The following is a 15,085-nucleotide window of genomic DNA, read 5'->3' on the forward strand; positions in this document are numbered from 1 at the left end:
ACCAGCTGGATGCACATGAACTGCCGTGGTGATGCGGTGGTGGAAGGGGCGCAGGGGGGGGGGGGGGGGTGATGGAAAAGGGAGACACCACAGGAAAACAGGTGGCTGTGAGCACATGCATGAGTCAGAACCCGCATGGGCTGCTTGTTGACACAACAGCAACGAGAAGATATCACCCCCCCCCCCCCCCCCCCCCCAATCCAACAGCATCTAAATTGTAAATGCAGGCAGCGCTGGAAGTCAGTGAATCCAATTAGGCCACCGGAGCCCAGACCTTCAATACTGAGAAGAGTGAAATCCAGAAACGGGAGGGGGAGGGGGGACGGGGGGGATATATTTCCCACCTTCCTCCAGAATACCTCTGTGACGTGTTGGTGCAGAGGTGCATGCGTGTGTGTGCGTGTGTGTGTGCGTGTTTCTGTGCGCGCTAACTGCCTGCTGAGAGTGTGGTGTCCGCACTAATGTTAGATCTCCTCAATCAAGCCTGCGTGCGTGCTCTACACAAACTGCTGCAGCCCCCTCCGACCGCACTGAGATCCAGGCGATGCACAATTATGCCACTTTTCCCATGCACTGCACTGCACTGTGCGTATCTGTGTGTGTGAGAGGGAGAGAAAGAGAGAGGGAGGGAGGGAGGGAGGGGGGCTTAAAGAGAAAGAGAAGAAGGTGAGAAAGAAAGAGGATGAGGCTGAAAAATCTGATTTCTGATGGAAAAGGGCTGCTGGGGGGGGGCGGAGAGAGAGTGAATGCAGCAGAATCGGTGAGGGCAGCTCGTGTAATGTTGTCTCTTGTGTAGTAATGGAAGAGAAAAAAGAGGGGGGGAGCATTAAAAGGAGAGTGCGCTGTAAAAGTGAATGAATTCTGCTGCAGTAAAAAGCAGCAGTTGTTTGCTCTGTTCTCCCACTGAGGGTCAGCTTGTCCACCCGTGGGCCGCCTCGCCATCCAGAGGGGCTTTAGAAAAGACACGCGTTCCCAGCAGGAAGGGGGAAAGAAGAAAAGAAAGGAAGAGCCCACTGTGTTTATGTTGTTAACCTTTTTTCCCTATTCAGAGAAATGCACCACGATCCTCCTCCTCCTCCTTCCCGCCTCCTCCTCTCCTCTCCTGTGAGCCCTCCCTCCCTCTGCCTTACTTTCTCTTCCTCTCTCACTCTCATGTTTCGCATAAAGGAGTCACATTTCACTGAAGAAGGGGAATCAAGGCTTCACTTCTTCTTTCTTCTTCCTTAAGTCTTATTCGTCTCCCGTGATTCTCTCCATCTTTTCTCCCGCTCTCACTCTTTCTCTCTCTGCCGTCACTTTTTCTATCTCCTCCCATCACTGCGTCGCACTTTGATTCACTCCATTTGCTTTGATTTGCTTCCCAAACTTATTTTACTTTCCTCTTTGCTCTCGGCTTTATTTTCTCTCTTGCTCTCTTTGATGTAAAAGACTGCAATCTTATTTCTTTCTGTTTTTTTTTTTTTGTTGTTGTTGCACTTTTTATACCTGAAAAAACAATTTTTTGTTGTTTTTTTTATGTGGAAAGTTATGTTTCAAGACTTTTTTTTTTTTCAAAACCAGGGGGGAAATTATGTTTGTCCACACGAAGGTAAGAACTACTAAAAAGCATGAGTTGATAAGAACTAACGGAGAAGCTATTACTAAGATGAAGACGTGAGAAAAGTTGAATAACTCAGTTTCTCTCCACTCCGGTAATTTCAGGTCTTCCCGTGTGCTTTGCTGCAGGACCCTCGCCTGTGCTTGCTTGACATGAAACACTGCAAAGTTTTAGAGTTGTGATGCATTTTTTTATTTTATTTTTGCCCAAAACTAATGCAGTTTGCATGCAGGCAGATATAAACAGAGACAGATATTGTCATCATATAATAGATAAATAAATAAAGAGTGTGCAAAAGAGCCCAATCCAGCATGGGTTCTGTCCTGCGTATGCTGCCGGGACGGCTCGCTTTTCAGCACCATGGACAGCACTCCTGAACTTTTCTGCAAAGTTTCCTCCTTTTCATGATGTCGGTGAAGATTCCTGGTCTTCCAGGTCATGACTAATCCACATAAAAGGTTAAAAAATAAAACAAATGGACTTCTAGCTTCAGAATAGAAGTCCAGTTGTTTTATTTTTCATGTCTGCTCTCCAGGAGAACAACTCCTGCTTTAGTTTAACTTTGTAACAACGCACTCCAGCTTGCACTTTACAGCCGTAGCTGTGGATTTATTGGGCGAACTGCTGAATATTTTATTCACGCTCGGCCACGAGTCTGTAACTGTGGTCATGTGTCTGTTTGTTCCTTCACGGTGAGTTGAACTTATTGATTTTATCAAAATTACTTCTGAACGGCAGAGGCTGAGGTTGGAATGTCGAATGCAGAACTAAGTTTCCGTCGCTATTAGGAGGACTGGATTGGTTTTAGTTGCGATGCGTGTTATTCGATTGTTTGCGGCTGGATTTGAGGAGAAAAGCTGCAGAAGGAGGGAAAATCTGAAAAAGAATCCCTTAAAGCAGTGGAATGGTTCACCAAAGGAAGTGAACCAAAAGAGAGTGAAAGAGTACAAATGTGAGAAGGAAAAAGAAAGAGGATGCACATGGCAAGGTTTGAGAAATGAAGGTTGGGACTTTGCAGAGGAGCAGAGAGGAGGATCAATCCCCCCACCTTTCCTACCCTAGAGCACCACCACTTTCTCTCTCCTGCAGCATTTCCTGCCTTGGCCACCATGTCCTGCGCCACCCGCCGCTACACACACACACGAGGGGAAGAAAGCGAGCAGGAGGAGGAGTACACACATGCTCACCTGGCTACAAAGAAAAACCCAGAATGAGACGCATATGTGTAAAAATAAAAGACCCTTTCAGCAAAGGGGATTGTCTCTGCAGCATGATGCTGCTTGTCGGTGCACACACACTCAGTTTTTGCACCGTGCTGACGTTAATATATATTAGCAGAAACACTGCAGCAAGAAGAGGAGGGAGGGAGGGAGGGAGGGAGCGCAAGATTATGGGATGCATTGACTGTGAGGTACCAGCAGCAGCAGTAGCAGCAGTATCCGGGGGGATGGAGGAACGGAGAGGGAGGAATTTAGAGGAGTGCTGACTATGCGGAACAGAAGCAGCAGTTGGCAGAAAAAGTGAAAAACCTTTACCAATCGCTGAGAGGTGGGAGACAGGAATTAGGGAGGTGAAGGAACAGATATGGAGATAGTTGGAGCAGAGGAAGGTGACTGAGGGGAGGTGGGAGAAGGAAGCACAAAAATTAGGAGAGACGATTTTCTGGTGCCACAGGACAGCACCTGAGGTGTTCTGATGGGTGAAAAAGAGCTGCTGCTGAGCTGGATGGTCAAAAAGCTTCTGAAATGGGGGGGGGGGGGGTGCTATGTATGTCTCTGCACAGCCAGCGTTCCCTCCACACGCTACTGTACCTCATCAAAGGATGTAACCACAAGGCTTCATGCTGTTCCATCCTTATCGCATCCCTGCCTCCTTTCCTCTCCTCCTCTCCCTCCCTCCTCTCTACCATGTCTCCCTCTCCTCGCCAGCGCTCATCCCCAGTGTCGAGGAGACCCCAGCAGGAGAAACCGGAGCACTGCAGCACAACCGAAAGCACTGCGGTCACCTCCCCTTTTAGTGCGGTGTCACACCACGACGCGTGCCGCCCCACCTCACCCGCCCTCTCTGCACCTCACAGTGTAAATCTGAGGAGAGGAGCCGGTATAGGACGTGTGTGTGTGCGGGGGGGGGGGGGAGGATTTTATGGGCTGGTCGGGGTAGGAACACACTGAATAATGAAAGGATGGCATGACTATATGGAGGAAAGGCAAATGAATGCTGAGCTTACACCAAGAAGCTTTTCTTTACTACAACAATATTGAAGATTGCCAGGGGTGAAATCACTTGGGCACGGAAGGAGGAAATGTCTAATCTACCAGAGGCTGCTTCTCTACTCGGCAACATCACGGTGGAGCTCTTCAGGGCTGACCAATCCACACATGCTGTAGCCATCACTCCCCCTCAGGGGTCTTAAGTGCTGTGCATATTGGTTGCTCACCCGTTGCCAGAAGCTTGCAATTGCCGCTGCTCCCTTTTTTCTGTGAAAAACTAAACTCGTACACTTCTGCTTTGCTCCATTTAGCTGCCTCGGGGTTATTAACACAGAAAGCCCTTTTCGGGAATGGACCGACAGCAGTGGAGCCTGTAATAGAAGCACTGGGAGCAGGCTGTGTCTAAAATCATTTCTAACCTATAAGAGGAAGTTTTTCCTAATAGATACGAAGCAAGGTTGGGGCATGAGGATGAAAAGTGGGTAGAAAAGCGGTTAGAAGAAGGTGTTTTGGTAAAGAAAAGGTCAGATTAATCCCTGAAGGCGAGGCTGAAATAAGGGGGACAAGATACTGTGTCATGTCGAGAAGGAGCTCTATTTTTAGACCCCGGGTAAATCTGAGCTAAAATCCCTCGGTGTTCAACTTCAAAACCAGCTTTGTGGAGAATATGTGCTCGGAGCAGATAGCTCTAAGCCCCGCTTCACCAGCTCCTCTCTTAGTCATTTAAACCTGCCTGCTCCTAATTAATGACTCTACCCTGCCGGCGTGATTAGGGCTGTTATGATCCGGCAGGTCAGTGATGCGGCGCATGGGGCCCAAACAGAGAAACGGAGCATTAGTACCCTCATTTCTGACCTGTGACCTGCAAGACAATTAGATACTGAAGAGAGAAGTTGGCGATTAGATGCAAAAGAGGTGTGACAGAAGAGGAGAAGGCTTAATGTAACTGAGTAGTTCAGGGTATCTGAGAGGAGTTATGGGTTAGATGCAGTTAATATCGTACCTGCAGAAGGTTTAGTAATTCAATACAGTTTAGTTATATTATGCTGATTCACAGCATGTGTTGTCTCCAGGCACTTTGCTCACACACAAAAATATATTATGCTGTCAATCCCAGTTTATTATGACGACTGGTAAATCTATCTAAAGAAATTATAATAATTGCATGGACTTGCTGACTTTGACAATGTCTCCTAAACGAACAGGTCTCACATAAACTAATCATTATTCACTAATCTGTATTTAAACGGATATTTTCCCATTTTGTGGGGAAAAAAAATCTACTTTTATCAAGACGATCTGTTTAAATTCAATAAAAAAAAAAGCTGTAATAGCTATGCTCTGCGCGCAGATGGCAGCAAGTTTACATTACGATAAAAACTCAAAAGAATGTTCGACTAAAGATTTTTGCAAAGCAGTTGCAACTCATGTTTCCTTTGACAGGTTTTACACTTCGCTGTCCGTCATTAATTTCCTCCGTTCACTTTTGATTTTTAATTAAAGCAAAGTCAGGATGAAACATGAGAGGTGTGGATTAATTTAGGAAAATAATTATTCACTGTTGTGACGCTTTCGAGCACAGAAGGACAGATTTTACATTTACAAAATGGACTTCCATGTCATTATTTCTGACAATCTTTGGCTATGGAGTCCACACGTATACAAAGTGAACCAAGCGTTAAAAATCTTTGAAAACATTGAAAAGCATATTTGCAAATCACAGTTTTTACTGTGTGCATGTGCAGAAAATCTGAAAACATCCAGATTAGACAGGTTAGTTGAAGGAAGATGCTAGCAGTCACATTGGCTCGTGGGAACACTGCGTTATGAACCTTAGAGTTGTCTGGAAAGTTGCTGAACATGGAGGAAACATGTACTGAGAACGTAACCCGTATAATGTTCGTAGTCAGGATAACTGCTGGATTTAAAGATAAAGTTATGTATAAAATGTACAAAAGGGCAAATATTACAGGGGTTTGAATGAATGCCGGCAGCTGCCTCGTCCATCACTGTGAACTCGATGTTAAAGCTGGCATCCCTTCCTTGGTTGTAAGGCAATATACACACATCCTGGTTTACAAGAACGTTATCGGCTAAGTTCTTACTTCTTTATGTACTTTTCTTTAGACAACTGAAGCCGTTATGCCTTACGATCAAATGACATTTTGCATTTCTCTGCTCCTGGCGTTTTCTGTCTCCTCTGCTCTAAATTCCCTCAAATGTGAAGTGAAACGGTCAGAGCTAGTTTCACGTCTCAAATCTTAAATCGTTACTGTCTCTAAATGTTATATTATTATCGTGACAACAATAACTCCTGCACTTTACTTGTCAAATTGCTCTCACATAATATATTTTTAATGTTTTTTTAATCATTGTTTTCTGTTGGTCTTGTCCACTAAGACATGCATGGTTGCATTTCTTGGCTAGGCTAAAGTAAGAAGTCTGGATCTCAGTCGGTCTTTTATCTGATTTAATGAAGGTTTAACAAAAAAAAGGACTGCTTATTTGTCAGAGTTACTCTGACTGGAAACATGTATTAGTTAAATTTAAGTAATAAGTATTTAATTTCACCATACTTGATTCACACAGGGAGATCATTGGTGGTGCACTGCCTCCTATGCTTTTCCCCCTGCGTCACTAACCAATATTATATAGTTGACAACTATCAACCTCACAAAATAAAAACGGTTCCAGTTCGTGCAAAAAGTTCTTTCTGGTTGGTGCATGTAAAAAAGGAATAAGCCTTAAAATTCCAATTCGTAACATCATTTAGGATGATAAATTTTGTTGTAAATGATGATATAATGTGACAGCTTATGAGTGTCATAAGGGTCAGGTTTAGGGTTAGATGTATTCTATTATAATAATAATAATTTCCCTCCATCTATTACAAACCCGATGATGGTTTAAAGGTTCATAAATTAGTGTTTACTAAGAAGTTATTGACCCCCGAAGTCTTTTGATGATGCTAGACATTTGTGTTGGGTTTAGTCTCCCCCTGGATTAGCCGTGATTATTTAATGTGGGTAAGATTTTAACTGCTTATAGCCTTTTAACAAAATCTCTTTTGAAAATTCCTGATCTAGGCCTTTAAAGAAACAAGTTCAGATTTCTTGAAATTAGGTTTTGTGAAGTTATTATCAGTGGTAACCTCCTTATCTGCAGGAGACATTTTCATAACGATGAGTTTGTAAAATAGTAACGAAATCCTCAGAGTTGGAAAGATTAACAGTCAGACGGAGCCTCAGTTTCAGCTGATTTTAGCTATTTAAAACTGAATATGTTTATACCTGTCATGTTAGCGACTATTGACTATTTCCACGGCCACAAGGGAAAGCTGTTCAGGTTTGAGGTTGATGTTGGTGGCCTCATCATTTTGCTCTGTGCCCACCAGGATGGAGTAAAGCTGTGGATTTGATGGACGGCTGTCGCTTGTGCAGAAGGACCCATCCTGCTACGTTCCTGTGCTTTTCCAGGTTGTGTGATTGCTTGGAAATGATCACGCCCTCCTCCTTCCCCAATGTAAGGCTACCTTGTAACACAGATGCTGTTCGCCTGAAATAACAGAAATAAACTGTTTGTTCTGAAGGTGTAGATGTTTAAGATCCTGGAATATGTGAAACCCTTTAATGCAAATAGTTTCAGTTTCAGGTTTTTAAACTGCTGAAATCTAGATTGTGGCTCGTTGTTTGCTTCTCTGAGGATTTCTGCTCTTTTCTAAACCTCACAGTGAAATGAAATCTGTCTACTGCAACTAAGCGAACCGTTACTGATGATAACTTTGCAGAACCTATCTTCAAAAAAAGAAAAAAACCCTGAACAAGCCAAATATTAAGTGCAGCGACGCTAAACGGAGGAACGGAGGAGAGTAACCTGGAAATTAGAAGCTGGATTATCTCAATCAGGACGGACGTGGTGAAGTTCTCCGCTCTGAGGCCCACAGATGAGAGAGAAGGCATCAGAGCCAGGGAGAGATGAAGGGTCCGAGGCGGAGGCGCGCTCGATAGATGCGTAATTCAATCACCGCTTCAAAAATAGATTTAAACAGCGGTGCCCTCCTTTTACGAGCCCCTTTTACTTACTCTACCAATCACTGACAGCACGCCGCCGTCTCTCACGAGGAGGGGTGACTCCTCCGTCTTTTTCATTTGAGTTTTTTCTCTTTTTGCAAGAAAAAAAAAATCCAAAGGGGTGTTTTCTGGGTTACCCTGGGCCTAAAAATAGCACCGGCATGAGATTCATAATGCAGGACCGAGAGGGGCTGGGTTAGGTGGCAGAGGGAGAGCAAATGGAGGAGAAGAGGCAGAGAGTTGCCATTAGGAGAGGAGCTCACTGGAGCCAGTTGGCAGAAGAGCTGTTATGAAACCAGAGAGTCTGTGTGTGAAATGCAGCTGAATGCAGATGGAGAAACCTGTCAGCAAACGACGGGATGTGCGGTGCCCTGGAGGTGGTATGGGGGGAGAGGGGGGGGGGGAGTCTAGACATTTAACATCTCCCCTCCATAGCTTTCATAGACTTCCTGGATGAGATCTCAGAGACACTATGTCCTTCCTGTTCAGCACCCCCAGCCTCCGTCCTCTGCTTCTCTTCCCCAACATCAAACCTCCATTTCAGGCCTTGACACTTAGCAAACACTGCCAGCCGGGGTGTGAGATAAAGCAACACGCGCACGCATACGGAAAGTGACACGCAAAGAGGAGAGCAGATGCATTCCTGCAAAAAGCACAAAGCGAGACACACACACACACACACACATGAAAACTCGTGCAGGCGGAATGATGCAGGCGGGGATGCATGTATGCACTCAGTTCTCTCAGAGTCATGAAACTGCTCTGATCTAGTGCTGAACACGGGGAAACACCCACCATTTGTGCAATGAGGGGTGGAATCTTTAAGCCACATTTCAATGAGCCAGTGGCAAAGAAGAGATGCCCTTTGTTTTCTATGATTTTAGGCAGATTGCAAAGATCGTTGCCCAGTTTACAATTTACACAAAGTGCTCTGAGTTAGACGGTGATCAGAACACAATCAGATTACACCTATTTTTTTTTTGGCAGGTAATTGCAGACTTGTTGAATGTTGCTAGACGGCTGTATTCGTGTCCAAAACATCATCGTTTTATAATTAGCGTTTTTTCTGGCTGAGAGAATACTCTGTTCGTTAAAAACAAAGCCACCAACAGGAACACACAAATGTGAAATAATAATAATAATAATAATAATGATAATAATAAATATAGACACAGATGCGGTTTAATACTCACTTGCTTTTGGCTCAGGTTCGTTTCGAGTGCGCGCAGAGACGCACATGAAGCTTTAGAAAAAAAAAAGATCAATCACAATGTAGATTTCTCTGTTTGATGGCTCTGCCTTTTGATTTCAGGGTCCAGTTTCTCGCAGGCATTCAGTTGATCTTTTTTTTTTTTTGGGAGGGTTGTGGTTTTTTTCTCTCTCTCTCTCTATCTCTCTCTCTCTCTCTCTCCAATCAAAATCAAATCGCGCGCATCTGTTGCTGGAAACCTCGCATTGATACCCGTTGCTATTATTGCCGGATGTTACTTATAGAGCTTATGGTCATGCTGCTGATGATGGCAAAGGGATGGAGTCTCTCGGATGAAATGAAGCAGAAGTCCCCCTTCTTATTTATGCTATGTTCTGTCTCTCCCACCTCTTTGTTATTGCCAAAAAACGGAAAAGAAAAAGAAAAAGCTGGCAGCTCTGGTCACAGCGCCTCTCTCTCTCTCTCTCGCTCGCTCTCTCTCTGGTTCTCTACGCTTCCAGGCGCAGGGTGTAGCTACCATTCAGGCTCTTCCTCTGTCTCCCCCCTCTTCCAAATGTTTCAGTGAAGATGCAGCCTGTAGACACCTCTCCCTCTGCCTCCCCCCTCTCTCTCTGTTCCTTCGGAGGAGCGTCACCTCCTGCACTATTTTTTCTCCCTCAGACGGTACATGTGGGCGGATTAGAGAGCAAGACGGAAAGGGTGGGAGGACCCTGGTGAATATAGAGGCTAATGTTTTTCCCATATGTCTTCTGAACTTCATGAATACGAGAACAGCATAATAGATTTTTTTTTTTTTAAACAGGAGATTGTGGTGATTCATTGTTTTTTTTGTCCCCCCCCCTCCTCATTTCAGCCCCACTGAGGCTCGGTCTGCTGGATGGACGCACAAACACCATTTTGTCTACAGGTTCCTGGCTTTGATTGTGGCTCGGCTGACATCATGTGGTTTCAGTAGAGCAGGTGGATTCTCTCACACAGGCTGGAGTCAGGAGTTTAACTGCAATAACATCATTTGAAAAATAAATAGACACATTCTTCAATCAACTGTGTTTTTTTTTTTACTTTTGAAATATTATTTATATGGTAGAACAGCATTTTTTATTGTCATTATTGTTCAAGATGAGAAGCATCTGCAGCTCTAAATGGCACAAATGACAGAACGTAACAAAGGAAGCAAAGCTTAGCAGCAGTCTGGATATTCACCTTTAGGTGTCCTCAGGTTTTCAGGTGGTAGGGGTGATTGATTAAACCAAAATGTTTTTTGAGCCTTTTGTTATATATGATATTACAATAAAATGTTATTGCGAAAGTTCTCTGCATTTCTACTTGTTCAGTGATTCTTAAAAGTGTCCCCATGAAATTTCAGACTTAAAATAAACTGGATCCAAAGCTTTTTCACCTTTACTGTGACAGCGATTCAGTAATAAAAATTTAGGACAAAAACATAATAACGCAGTTGCAGAATTGTGCACATCCAATTACTTTGTCAAAACACCTTTTGATCCAATATCAGCATTCAGTCTTTAGTTCACTCCTTCCATCAATTATAATCAACCAGATGGACTTTAAATAAAGTTCTGCAATCCACATTTGCACCTATATACATTTATATGGGTCTGATGAACAATTTCCGTGCTGATCTGGTCATATGTCTGGATCCTTTTCCTGCTGAAACAACCAATGAGAACTTATTTTTCTTGTACTGGTATTTAGATTTAAAAATTACCACTGACAAGGTTCCTAGTTCAGTGGAAAGATAGAAGCCCACAGCGTTATAGATCTTCCACCGTGCTTTACACGTGTTTTTACTCCTTACTTATTTAGTTGCTTAAAAGCTCAAATCTTAAGAGTCACAGAAATGTCCTTTTCTTAAAGCTCACCAAAACAAACATTTTGGCATGCAAGATAAATGTTTAAAATAACTTTGTAGAACAACGTACATTAGCCCTTCTTGAATGGATTGTTCTCTCATCTTTCCCATTTTTATGAGTGCCTAAAAATGATTTTCCTGTTATATTTGCAGCCCAGCACACATGAAGTCCTTGATTACTGGTCAGAATTTCTTCCAAATTAAAGGTTATTTGTAAGCTTAAACTCATTTTCTTGCAGGAATTGTTAGTGCTGCAATAAGATGGGGCCCAATTATTTGTTACCATGTGATTTTCTTCTCTCTACCAAATAAATAAAGTGAAGTTAAAGGTTTGACTTTACAAAAAACTATTTTTTAGGTTAGTTTTGCTATTCAAAAATGTATGATGTGTCCAATTTAGCAACAAATTAGTATAAATTAGTGGTTTTTCCTTTTGAAAATCTGATCAGTTAAAGGGTAATCTCATAAATAAATTAGTTTTTTTTAATTAAACAAAAAAAGATGACATTTTGCTTTAAACTCCTGTTGAATAATCCAAACATGAAAATCCTAGAACCATAAAATCTATTTTTATAATGTTACTGTCTCAGTGTTTTTAAACATTTATGACCTGTTTCAGCTTGAGATGCATAAGCAACATCAGCGAAGTGGTGCAGAATAAACCGAGTGACTTCAGGCATGCAGACGTCAACCTCATCCTCTCTGCGGCTTATTGTGAGGCGGCGGCCAGCGAGCAGTTTCCCTGATGGACTTATTGATGGGAAACTGAGTGCAAAATTGTCTCGTGAAATTTACAGGAAGGACCAAAGTCCATTCCATCAGTGCCTGTAGGATTTAGCTTTGACCACAGAACACTCCTGAAAGACCAAAGTGCAGACGGGGAATTAAGGGAAAAGGAGACACGGGAAGATTGAGACAACTGAACTTCATTTAAAGCTGATGCAAGAGAACGGCCATAGAAAATGACCTTCAGCGATGACCATTTGAGTTATGCAACATAAATTAGAAACAAATTCAAGGTTATTATAAATGAGACTTAAAAATTAACATCAAGGAGAAAGATGTCAAAATCAGAGAGCAAAAAATAATGAGCTCCCAGGTATAAAAAGATGTTTCAACAGTTTAAGTCCCCAGTTTGCAGCAAAAACAAAAAGCAACAATATTGAGGTCTTACACGGTGAAAAGTTCTGAAACAAAATCCCACTGTTTGAGACCTACTCAAAAGCTTTAAGTGCAAATAGTATTCCCAATAATTTCAGGAACAAATAGACACAGAGCCAAATAAACAACCAATTGGTCCGGATTTATTTTCATCTGCCACAGCCCTGCAGCAGAAGACAAACGCAGGTCGCTTTCAAGAGACGTTTCCTCACTTGAACAGTGAAAACCGCAGCCTGGTGTCCTTCTACAATCAGCTTAGAATTAAAAAAAAAAGTTTCTCCCTCTTTGGTCTGTTTGCTGACACATTTGCTGCTTAGGCTAAAAACCAAACATTCAAGTATGTGTTTAAAAGGTCATAAGTCTTAAGAGATGGAAGAGTCAAAGTAGAAATATTTTATTTGTTTCACCTTTATCCAGGTAAAGCTTGTCGTGATAAAAGATGCCATTCTCAAGAGCAACACTGTTTAATACACGTGTTAAAACATATTATGGTAAATTCATAATTACAAGTCATAACCAGCGAACTGATGACAGGAATTAGACAATGATTGTACTCAAAATATGATTAAAACCCTTTGGTCTATTTAAGCTGTCCAGCTTCAGGACCTATTACACTCTGCAAGCAGTATACCTTTCCCCCAAAAGGTGGCAGAAGGGAAAGTGCACTGAATCACCGCTCCACACCCCCGTCAATTCCCCCCAATTTCTCCCTCTCTCAGTTTCTGGGAAAAACAATCCCACGGTTTGGAGCAGATGTTCCTTTATCAGGTTCCCCATTTTCCAGCTGCAGTCCAAAGGGAGCATTTCTAATGACTTCTTAGCACGCACAACCGCAAGATAACCCGTTCCGTGGAAGTGAACAAACTCTTGACTTACAAAGAATAACATTTCAGAAAAAAATAAAATAAAACTTGCCAGAATTCAATGGTACATGTCTTGCAACATGTTTCAGTGGACTGAATGTAGTGCAAAGGTGAAACACTGAAACAGTGCCTTGTAAAAGTATTCATGCCCCTTGAAACACATTTTTCCATGTTACACTTTTTTTATTTCGTAAATAAGAATCTTATAAGTGTGGCATGCATTTGTATTCAGTGTCCATGAGTCAGTTTTTTTTTTTTTTTTGCAGTAATTAGAGCTGCGTTATGTCAGAATCATTCAGATTTTTTAATTTCAGATATTAAAACCAAAGCATGGTATAATAGAACCACTTGACATACATCTTATTTGATACGGCAATTTATTTCCCTTTTTTTTTTTAACAGGATCCTAATGAGAAACAGCAACGACGACATAACCACCGTGTTTGGTGTTTGTGGAAGGATGTGAAGAGGTGGATTATCTAGAAACGTGTCTGTGACTGTAGGAAACAACATGCAGAAAATACTTAAAGGAGCCATAAGCGAAATTCTAACACTAGATTCGCTGTTGAGCACTAAAACAAGATGTGTGGCAAGCTACGCCTCTCTTTACTTCCAAAATCTAAACATCAGACCAGTTATCCGTTTCATTTTTACAGTTTTTTGTAAAAAAAAAACAAAAACGAATGCCCTGAATGTATGTTTTTAGAGGTTTTCCTCTCCACTATCGCTTTATGCATGCTCAGTATGAGGGATTGCTGCAAAGCCATCAACAATGCAGACGACTGTCCACTGTGGCTCTACGCTCTTTCAGGAGGAGTGAATGCTGCTTGGAGAGACTTGATGCAATCTGCTGGGTTTCCTTAGAGAGGAAACATTTTCTCACCAACCTGGAGGATCTGATGGAAGCTGACTTTGGAAAGAGCCTTGAGATGACGTGTTTCATGATGTGACGCTATATAAATAAGATTGAATTGAAATGAATTACGTGAGGATCACAGTGGACAGCTAACAGCTCGCTGAGCTGCATAAAACAACGCTAACTGTGCTAGCTGAGCTACCGGCTACTCGCCTCACAACGCCTGGCCCATTGCTGGTCAAACTCCAACAATTAAGCCACATGCCACAATGGCAGCATTACATTGAATCGAGTTAACATAGCAGTCTAACAAGACTGTAACACCAACAAAAAGGCTGTTACTCACCTGTCCTGAGGAGAAAAGCTAGCTCCGAGTAAAACTGGATCTGCTTCTGCTCACCACCTTGGAAACGTGATGCCATTGCTAATTTTCATTTTGTCTCTTTCCTTATCTAAAATCTCTTTTGCCAAAGACCTTTGTTTTTTTTTTTTTTTGTGGTAATAGTGGGTCCTGAACACGGCGGAGGCAGGGATGGGCTAAGCCCTGAGTTGGAGCTGTTCACACGGACGTACGCGCCGGGCCGACAATGTAAACAAGAGACTGGAGAACAACACAGAGACGATGTGTGACGACATGCTATAGTCCATCTAAAGATTTACCTTTAGTTCTTCACAGAACTATTTTGGTTAGTTATTTTTTCCCATTTAATAAGGAATTATGAAGTGAGGCTTGATATAAATTAAGGTCAAATTTCTCAGGCTATTTTGTGTCAAATAAAGTTAATCACCTTTTTTATCTTTACAACAAGGGATCTTTGTTGTCCATTAGGACCACAGAAAGTTTGGGTATAATATTCTAAAATATAATATTGCCTGTTGAAATGGGAAATATGTTGCATACAAGGTACAGGGCCAGCCAACCAATGCTACCTCAAATGAAAACGTGTAAAAAGCCTAAAAACACAAATGACAATGTGAAACTCACGTCTCCAAGGCACTATTTAAAATAGTAAAGACAGGAGAAGATGTCACTCAATAAAGGCTGATGTATCAATCTTCATTAGTCCGGAAAACAAGCACAAGAAAATGGCTCTTTGCTGAACCATGGCCACATTTACAGAGCAACACGTAAAAAGTTTAAAACTGGAAACTGCAGAGAAAGAAGCTGGAAAAGGCCCAAAGTTCATGTCACAACCAACCAGAGGGAGCAGGATGGCATTATGGTGGGAAACAAATCCTCAATGGTGT

The 15,085-nt window shown here is 42.3% G+C and overlaps 1 protein-coding gene and 1 long non-coding RNA gene across 11 annotated transcripts in view; one reads left to right on the top strand and one right to left on the bottom strand.

Annotated features, from left to right (window-relative positions):
• kcnc3b (potassium voltage-gated channel, Shaw-related subfamily, member 3b) overlaps positions 1-9,933 on the bottom strand; it is a 72,661-nt gene extending 62,728 nt beyond the window's left edge. For all 10 annotated transcript variants that reach the window (XM_021316829.2, XM_021316827.2, XM_036141718.1 and 7 more), the window contains exon 1: positions 9,071-9,933. The gene's annotated coding sequence lies outside the window, so the exon portion shown is untranslated. The remainder of the gene's footprint in view (positions 1-9,070) is intronic.
• LOC110368576 lies at positions 645-10,249 on the top strand. Its single transcript, XR_004931758.1, has 3 exons — positions 645-1,588; positions 7,202-7,329; positions 9,941-10,249. It is a non-coding gene; the product is annotated as an uncharacterized LOC110368576 (long non-coding RNA).
• The last annotated feature ends 4,836 nt before the right edge of the window (positions 10,250-15,085 follow it).

The sequence above is a fragment of the Fundulus heteroclitus genome, chromosome 10 (assembly GCF_011125445.2).
Source record: "Fundulus heteroclitus isolate FHET01 chromosome 10, MU-UCD_Fhet_4.1, whole genome shotgun sequence".
Classification (NCBI taxonomy): Eukaryota; Metazoa; Chordata; class Actinopteri; order Cyprinodontiformes; family Fundulidae; genus Fundulus; species Fundulus heteroclitus.